We start from the raw sequence: 9,404 nt of genomic DNA, 5'->3' as shown, positions 1-9,404 counted from the left end.
TGTCAAGAAGACTCCAGTGGGCCTGGCCAAACCTTTCTTAGAACTGGGCTGCAGTGTAAGAGCCTTCATACCCAAGCTTCCTCCTTTCCTCTCTCCTTCATACTGTCTGATCTGTACTGCAATGAGAAAAAAAAAAACAACAAAACAAACAAATAAACAAATAAAAACCACCTCATGTGCCCCTCACCCTATTTATCCATCTCATACATTTCCCACACTAAATCTCTTACCTTTAATCATATCATGACATCTTCAAATCCATCCTAACAAATTATATAACATAGTACATGGCACACAGTAACCACTAATAAAATGTTAATGACCTTATAGGAATAGACACCACAGAAAATAAATAATTCTACACACATCGTGTGAAGTGAATATACAGATTTTATTTTCTCCAGCACAAAATGTATATATTCTTTGCACATAATCTGAAAATAGATTTTTTTTATTCCACATTGTAGGAAAATCATCAGTATATTTTATTTCTATATAGATTGTCCCCAATGTCTGAAAATATCCAATATCTTCCCTAATTTCTGTAGCCACATGAATGCATATTTTAATAATTCTGATAATTTTTTACCTAAAATAGTGAGTTAAAAATTTAGAATTTAGACTTATTCTGTCTAAGCTATTTTAAAGACATGAAGATCACACAAAAAAGACATTTGAAGAAGGAAAGGAAATAGTCATTTAAAGGAATTGGAGTTAAAAATAAATGGCAAGGGAAAACCTGAATTGATTACACTTTCTTCCCTATAGCCAATATTTCCCATGGAGCAATGATGTGAGTTCATTTTGGGGGAGGGGGTCACATCAGAATGTGCTAAGGAGGAAGAGTAGAAAAAAGTAGAAAAGAATCAGAAAGAAGAGCAAGAACATAAGCACCCACAAGAAATGCAGGAGATTTAATTTCTCTAAAAGATGAAGAAGCAATTTCTTGTTTCACATCATTTCTCTTCTCTTCCCTATACCTGCACAATGGAAAACTGAAGTTTTGTCATTCTTGCTCTGTAATTCCTGGATAGCCACCTTTGATTCTAGAGTTACACGTTTTGTTTGTTTGTTTGTTTGTTTTAATCATGCTTAAAAAATGCGTGTTTATGTGCTTTCATTTTAATTCTACAAACTTTATTGGGAACTTGTTAAGGGTTAAAAATTGTCCAGAGGATACATAACTAAGAATGATATGTTTCTTGATTCTCAAGACTACACTGAAGTGAAAGCATTAAAAAAAGTATAATATACTGTGCAAACTGTTTCATTAGAGGACTGTCAAGTGGTCTGGAATGATCACCAGGAAAGATTTGCACTGCCTTTAAGAGTAGAAATACTCTAGGTCACTTGGGTGGCTCAGTAGGTTAAGCATCTGTCTTTGACTCAGGTCATGATCTCAGGGTCCTGTGATCCAGCCCTGCAATGGGCTCCCTGTTGAGCAGTCTGCTTCTCCCTCTCTCTCTGTCCCTCCTCACCCTGCTCATGCTCTCTCTCAAATAAATAAATAAAATATTTTCTTTTTTAAGTGGGACTACTCTATAAAAAGATGAAATTGCACAGAGTCTTGAAGAATGGACCTTCTCCAGTGAGATGGGGTCAAGAAACATCTTCTGAGAGAGAGGAAATGAAAACATCAATAAATTCATAGAAGCATGGAGAGTTCTGAAACACCCTAAGATTAACAAATAATTCCTTGTGATTGGAGCTAGGTTAACATAGATGGAAGAGAGCATGGCAAGAGATGAGGCAGGATTGGTGGAAAGAGTTCAAATTACGAGCAGCTATGTGCTATGCTTTTATTATAGGGAAGATACTGTTACTAGCAAACTACTAAGGAGACCTGTTGAAGATTCTTTGTTTATTTAAAACGTCATCTCTCATTCTTACTTCCCAATTGTTTACCCAGAGCAAGTTTTCTTTCTAATCATCATTTTGGACTATGTAGGAAGAGACTTCAGATTCAGATATGTAATTTAGCAAAACAAAAATATTAAGACCCATTTAGTTTCTCACTTGTTCTACATGTCAGCATTCCACAACTAATTTGGTCTGTATAGCATGCTTTTTCCTTCATTCCAAGTGTTGCTAAAATTTACTCTTTGAAAGAACAAAGACATGCCTCATGTCAAAGTTAAATTTTTTACCAGAGGAATTTGAGACCTATAAATAAGAAATTCTGGGAAAAGTGGTTTTTCCCAATGGTCTGTATAAATGTCACACACACACACACACACACACACACACACACACACACACTACCTTCTTGTCACAGAGCAATAGAATCACAGTATTCCTTAGAAGAACCCCTAAAATGATGCTGATACTTCAGGGACTGAACAGAGCTACAGTTTAGTTCTATATTCTGTTCATCTGGTAAGCAGGGAAAGTGCAGTCTTCCAGCCCCAGAGAGAAAACTCTCACATTTCTATTGCCAAACCTTACTGTATGACCTCTCAAGACTAGAGCTTTTGGATCAATAATAACTGCAAAGTTAGGGTCAGTTATATTTGCAAAATTTAAAATACCAATATAGTGGGCGCCTGGGTGGCTCAGCGGGTTAAGCCGCTGCCTTCGGCTCAGGTCATGATCTCAGGGTCCTCGGATCGAGCCCCGCATCGGGCTCTCTGCTCCGCGGAGAGCCTGCTTCCTCCTCTCTCTCTGCCTGCCTCTCTGCCTGCTTGTGATCTCTCTGTCAAATAAATAAATAAAAAATATTTTTTAAAAAATACCAATATAGTGTTAATAGGGCATGGGTTTAATGAGTCAGCCATGAAAATTTATTTAATCATTAAAACAACTTTCACAAATTTGAACAAGTTTCTTTTCAAGCTAGGTTGTTTTGTGTGAAAGTTATTTTTCATCTTTTGAGACATAGCCTTCTTTATTCAGTACCCAAGCTAGATCTTGATTACTGAGAAAAACAAAACAAACAAGAAAAACAAACAAAAACAAAAAACACACACTATACTCTTTTAGGACTTTGGACTGGGCAGTTGTAGCCTGAAACATTAAGCATGTAAGTCATCAATCTAGAAAGGGAGCATAGGGCTCATCTGTAGTTCCAATGTGGAATTGTTTTATAATGATTCAAGAAACAACCCCTTTAAAGTAAATCATTAGGAACTTTGATGCTTCAAAAATCTAAATCATGGATTTTCCATTAGTAATTTGATAACTTCTACAGGTATAAAACATAACATTGGGAAGGAAAAATTTTGACAGAACCTTAATCTTTTCAAATTATTTTGAATTTTTAATAGATAGTATTTTTTGTAAAGATGTAGGATGATTGATTTCTAAATGGACTTCAGTGAATTTTTTTCAAACATTGTGTTATTTGGGGAAGGGGGCAGATACAGGTAATGATTAAAAAAACCTAGTTATTGGGGCTCCTGGGTGGCTCAGTGGGTTAAAGCCTCTGCCTTCGGCTCAGGTCATGATGCCAGGGTCCTGGGATTGAGCCCCACATGGGGCTCTCTGCTCAGCAGGGAGCCTGCTTCCTCCTCTCTCTCTCTGACTGCTTCTCTGCCTACTTGTGATCTCTGTCTGTCAAATAAATAAATAAATCTTAAAAAAAACCTAGTTATTGTAACTATTTGTAACAAAGATAATATATTTAAAGTATGTGAATAGTTCATCAATCTATTCCTTAGGCACTAGAACAAGACTATTTATTATTATATGGTTGTATTTTTATAAAAAATTCAGTTTTTAAAAAGCCCAACTACTTTGATTCCATTTCTATCTCTAAATCCCATGATCAATACCTATCAATACCTATACTATCAATACATAGTGCTCCATCATGCTTAGGCTATATGCTATTTAAATCTATCTACCTACATGCGCATATGTGTGTGTGTGTGTGTGTGTGTGTGTGTGTGTTTAAAGAATAGCATATTGGGCGCCTGGGTGGCTCAGTGGGTTTAGGCCTCTGCCTTCAGCTCAGGGTCTTGATCTCACGGTCCTGGGATCGAGTCCGCATCGGGCTTTTCTGCTCGGCGGAGAGCCTGCTTCCTCCTCTATCTCTCTCTCTGCCTGCCCTCTCTGCCTACTTGTGGTCTCTCTCTGTGAAATGGATGAGTGGAGTCCTTTAAAAAAAAAAAAAAGAATAGCATATTGCCTGATAACAATGATGTTTAGGTATAATCAAGATTTTATATGTGTATGCATAGTCTTATTGTTGTCTATTAAATTGCAAACTGTGTCTGTGTAAGGTAAGTGTATATGGCCAGATGTGGCTGTATTTAACATTTTATTATGCTTGCTAGGTATTTTCATAGTTCCTTATAATTAAAAGGCATTCAACATTATTTTTGAATAAAATATAATTGTCAGTCCTTGTTCAATATCTAATGGGTCTGCTACATAAATATCTTCCCATAAGTGAATAAATAATATTCACATACATATTTACCCTTCTTATTTAATGTTAGAATAGTGGTACTCCCAACAAATCTAACACACCTATAATGTGGCAATTATATCCCTGATTCTGACTAAAGATTTTATAAATGCATAAATCTCTACAAATATATTAATGTCATTATTTGCACAATAATTGTCCTTCAAATTAGAACACTAATTTTGTATACACAAGGCAGGCACATATTCATTTCTAGAAAAATGCATCTGGATCTTGACTCCTAATGCTTTTGTATTCATCACCTGTACATTATTTGCCCCATTTTGTTGTTCATTGATTATTTGTATGCTTTACCTTTAAGTTTGAATATTTACATCTTGCTTTAGCTCACTCTGTTTTCTGATTTTTATTTGTTTTATAATAATTTTGTATGAATCTACTCAACCATGCCAAAGATTTTTCTTATATACTGATAATTATCTATAATGCACCTAGCACTGTGATTTTCCATGAACTTTTAATATAGGCACGGGTTTTATTCAGATTCCTGGCTTGACCATACCTAATCTTTTTTTCTCAACTGACCCTCAGTCCTCCATGTTAGTTAAAGAATAAATAAATAAATCATACATCTGACACCACTAATGAAAGGTGAGATTTATATTTTCTACCTTGAATCTGGGAAGTCTAATACCTGCTTTGACCAGTTTAATAGAGCATACCTGGCACTTCTGAGAACAAGTCATAAAACACTATGCAGTCTGCCTGATTCTCTTGGAACATTTGCATTTAGGATGCACCCTTCCAGAATGAAGCTGCCACAAAGTAAGACACCCAAGTCACATGGAGGAGGTCAGGTGTAGGCATACTTGCTGGCAGATTCAGGTGAAAGCAGCTTCCACATCTTCACAACCCATCTAGCAGACAATATTTTCCAGATAATTTCAACCCCTAAATGTTCACAATCATTACCAGCTAATTGAGTCTTCTCAGCGGAGGCCCCAAATTCAGACAGCAGCAGACAAATCATTCCATTTAGCCCTCCCTGAGTTCTAAGCCACAGAATCTGAGTATACTAAATAGGTTGTTTTATGTCCCTAAGTTAAGGTTGTTTGTTTACATTAATAGGACAAAAGGATCTGGGCCTAGTTCCAAGTCGTCTCTATGATCACACACTGCTCAGTAAAGTCCTGGCAAGTGGAGTCTGACAATTAGCATATAAGTCTATCAAGCATTTTTGAGAACATTGTTTTTTAGAAATTCCACTGGTTGACATGTATTTTCCGTTCTCTCTCTAATATCCCTTTCTCCTGGAGATAGCATCATGGTTTGAGGATGTAAGTCAACACACGTCCTTGGACACTTGGCTTTCTCACTGAAATACTATTTGCCTTGGGAAAGGTAGAGAGGGTCTAAGGAAAAACTGGCACTTGAGATAATCCCATAGTCTCAATACATCACAATTTTCACTAAAACTGGGGTACCAAACATTTTGAAAACTTATTGTTGATCATTGAAATGCCTGGTGCATTAAGAGGTAATAAGTGTTCAGAAACAACATTGGTTTTTAGATTAAATATGTCACTAAGATCTATTTGTAGTAGCAACGTGCATATAAACCAGCAAACTGCCTCCCTGCAATCAGGTCTGTTCCTGCCATTTAATGTTGCCGTACATATGCTTTATTTTACCATATTCATCTAACTGCAGTTTGGAACACTTCGTTAATGGAAATCTACTACAGTAAGTGATAAAAAAAAATTCAATCCAAACCTGTAGACTTTAGTTTGAAGCCATTAAAAGTATTATATAATCCTCTGCTAGCTGAGTAAAAACGGCACCTATTTGGCCATTGAACTTAATGGTGTAAATAACTAAGACTAAGATAAACTTGACATAAGATAAGGCTTCTTATTATGTTAACAGTGAGAAGATTCTACAAAATAAGAGTAATCATTTCTGTGCATTGATAATTTATAGATCTAGTGGCATATTGTAGATATTAAGTAACAATTTAGTGAGCTTAGCCAGAATAACAGAAAATTTTATATTTTCTTTGTTTTACCTAGGAAAAATATAAATTGTGTTAACTTTTTTTTCTCTTTAGAAAAAGTATTATAACCTTCTCCAAAATAATCAATTAATATTTCTAATGGTTAATTTCTAAAGGCATAGTTTACACATTGGACCATATTCTTTTTCTTTTCCCCCTGCATAGAGACATCCTCATTTTATTTTTTTTTATTTTTATTAGGTTCAGTTAGCCAATGTATAGCACATCATTAGTTTTTGATGTAGTGTTCAACAATTCATAGTTGCATTTATTAATTTATTAATTCTATTAAGTAATTTATTAATTCTATTCCTTCAAGTGTTTGTAGTTGGACAAACAAATCTGCCAGAGTCCACATTAATCTAATGTTTATTCTTAGAAAATAATGATTAGAAAAAAAGAAAAATAGCAAAGAATCTATAGAGAATCTATTCCATATAAATCATCCTAAGAAAATGTGTAGATGATAGGGTGACTGGGTGATGGACATTGGGGAGTGCATATGCTATGGAGAAGTGTGAATTATGTAAGACTGATGACTCACAGACCTGTACCCCTAAAACAAATAATACATTATATGTTAATAAAAATAAATAAAATAGAAATGTGTAGATGGAAAAGAAAATTAAAAGAGTAAATTAAAGGTCACATTAGAAAATAAGCCAGCTAGGCAGTGCTGCAACGCCCCGGCGGAGAAGCTGAGGTCATCACTGAATTTTTTTTTTTTTTAAAGATTTTATTTATTTATTGACAGAGAGAGATCACAAGCAGGCAGAGAGGCAGGCAGAGAGAGAGGAGGAAGCAGGCTCCCCGCTGAGCAGAGAGCCCGATGCGGGGGCTCGATCCCAGGACTCTGGGATCATGACCTGAGCCGAAGGCAGCAGCTTAACCCACTGAGCCACCCAGGTGCCCCCATCACTGAATTTTGAAGTATTTTAAGTGGATACAAAACTGTTTCAGCAATGCAGACAATTAAGTGTGTTGTTGTGGGCGATGGTGCCGTTGGTAAAACATGTCTCCTGATATCCTATACAACAAACAAATTTCCATCTGAGTATGTACCGACTGTTTTTGACAACTATGCAGTCACAGTTATGATTGGTGGAGAGCCATATACTCTTGGACTTTTTGATACTGCAGGGCAAGAGGATTATGACAGATTACGACCACTGAGTTATCCACAAACAGATGTATTTCTAGTCTGTTTTTCAGTCGTCTCTCCATCCTCATTTGAAAATGTGAAGGAAAAGTGGGTGCCTGAGATAACTCACCATTGTCCGAAGACTCCTTTCTTGCTCGTTGGGACCCAAATTGATCTCGAGATGACCCCTCTATGATTGAGAAACTTGCCAAGAACAAACAGAAGCCTATCACTCCAGAGACTGCTGAAAAGCTGGCCCGTGACCTGAAGGCGGTCAAGTATGTGGAATGTTCTGCACTCACACAGAAGGGCCTAAAGAATGTATTTGACGAAGCAATATTGGCTGCCCTGGAGCCTCCCGAACCGAAGAAGAGTCGCAGGTGTGTGCTGCTATGAACGTGTCTCCAGAGCCCTTTCCGCACAGCTGGTGTCAGCATCATACTAAAAGCAATGTTAAATCAAACTAAAGATTAAAGATTAAAATTCGTTTTTGCAAAAAAAAAAAAAAAAAAAAAAAAAAGAAAATAAGACAGCTATAAGTAAAGCATTATAAATGCAAGGGAAAATATATTAATTCATATTTCAGGATAAAGATGAAGCATGTAGTTCTTATGTCCCTTTTTTAAAATTTTATTTTTTTCAGTGTTCCAAGATTCATTACTTATGCACCACACCCAGTGCTCCATGCAATATGTACCCTTCTTAATACTCGCAGGCTCACCCAACCCCCACCATTCTTCCTTCCAAAACCCTCAGTTTGTTTCAGATATGGACCCGCAACTCTATGGTCAACTAATCTTCAACAAAGCAGGAAAAAGTATCCAGTGGAAAAAAGACAGTCTCTTCAATAAATGGTGCTGGGAAAATTGGACAGCTATGTATACAAGAATGAAACTCGACCATTCTCTTACACCATACACAAAGATAAACTCAAATGGATAAAAGACCTCAACGTGAGGCAGGAATCTATGAAAATCTTACAGGAGAACATAGGCAGTAACCTCTTTGACATCGGCCACAGCAAATTCTTTCAAGACATATCTCCAAAGGCAAAGGAAACAAAAATGAAAATGAACTTTTGGGACTACATCAAGATCAAAAGCTTCCGTACAGCAAAGGAAACAGTCAACAAAACAAAGAGGCAACCCACGGAATAGGAGAAGATTTTCGCAAATGACATTACAGACAAAGGACTGATATCCAATATCTCTAAATAACTTCTCAAACTCAACACACACAATACAGATAATCACATCAAAAAATGTGTGGAAGACATGAACAGACACTTCTCCAAAGAAAACAAATAAATGGTTAACAGACACATGTCCTTTTTTTTTTAACCCAAGAATTTCACTAAAATTTTCATAAAATAGTTTGGTGAAATTATGTGTCTCTAAAATTGTAGGAAATTATAAAGTAAAGTAAAAAAATAAATTTGGGGAAAAGGTAAGATTATAAGAGTCATGTGCCTAACTTTAAAACAAAGTGTCCTGAGGTAACTGAAAATGTGTATTTCATAATTTATGTATATCTATAATACAATACTATGCAATAGTTTAAGGATATAATAAATCTGAAGAAAGTCCTCCCTTTTAATTTCAGTCTTGTCCAGATTCAAGCATGACAAAGCCTCCTAAAAATCAGATTGTTGAGAAAAGAATTTATTTTTAAAAGTTGTCTTTTAAAAATATGTATTTTAAATGTAATGTATTTTAAATCTTTCCAAGTGTATGTTGTACCTAGAATTAGGCAAATTGCGATGAAAATATATGCCTTAGTTTTTGTTTGGTTCAACAAGCAAGAATGATGTGGAAATGGCAACTTTTATAAGTAAATAGATT

At 35.8% G+C, this 9,404-nt stretch overlaps 1 pseudogene; it reads left to right on the top strand.

The window, feature by feature from the left end:
• Positions 1–7,339: 7,339 nt before the first annotated feature.
• On the top strand, positions 7,340–8,059 carry LOC125083458 (cell division control protein 42 homolog; annotated as a pseudogene).
• The last annotated feature ends 1,345 nt before the right edge of the window (positions 8,060–9,404 follow it).

Source organism: Lutra lutra, chromosome 13 (assembly GCF_902655055.1).
Source record: "Lutra lutra chromosome 13, mLutLut1.2, whole genome shotgun sequence".
Lineage (NCBI taxonomy): Eukaryota > Metazoa > Chordata > Mammalia > Carnivora > Mustelidae > Lutra > Lutra lutra.
This window is presented reverse-complemented; position numbering and strand designations above follow the sequence as displayed.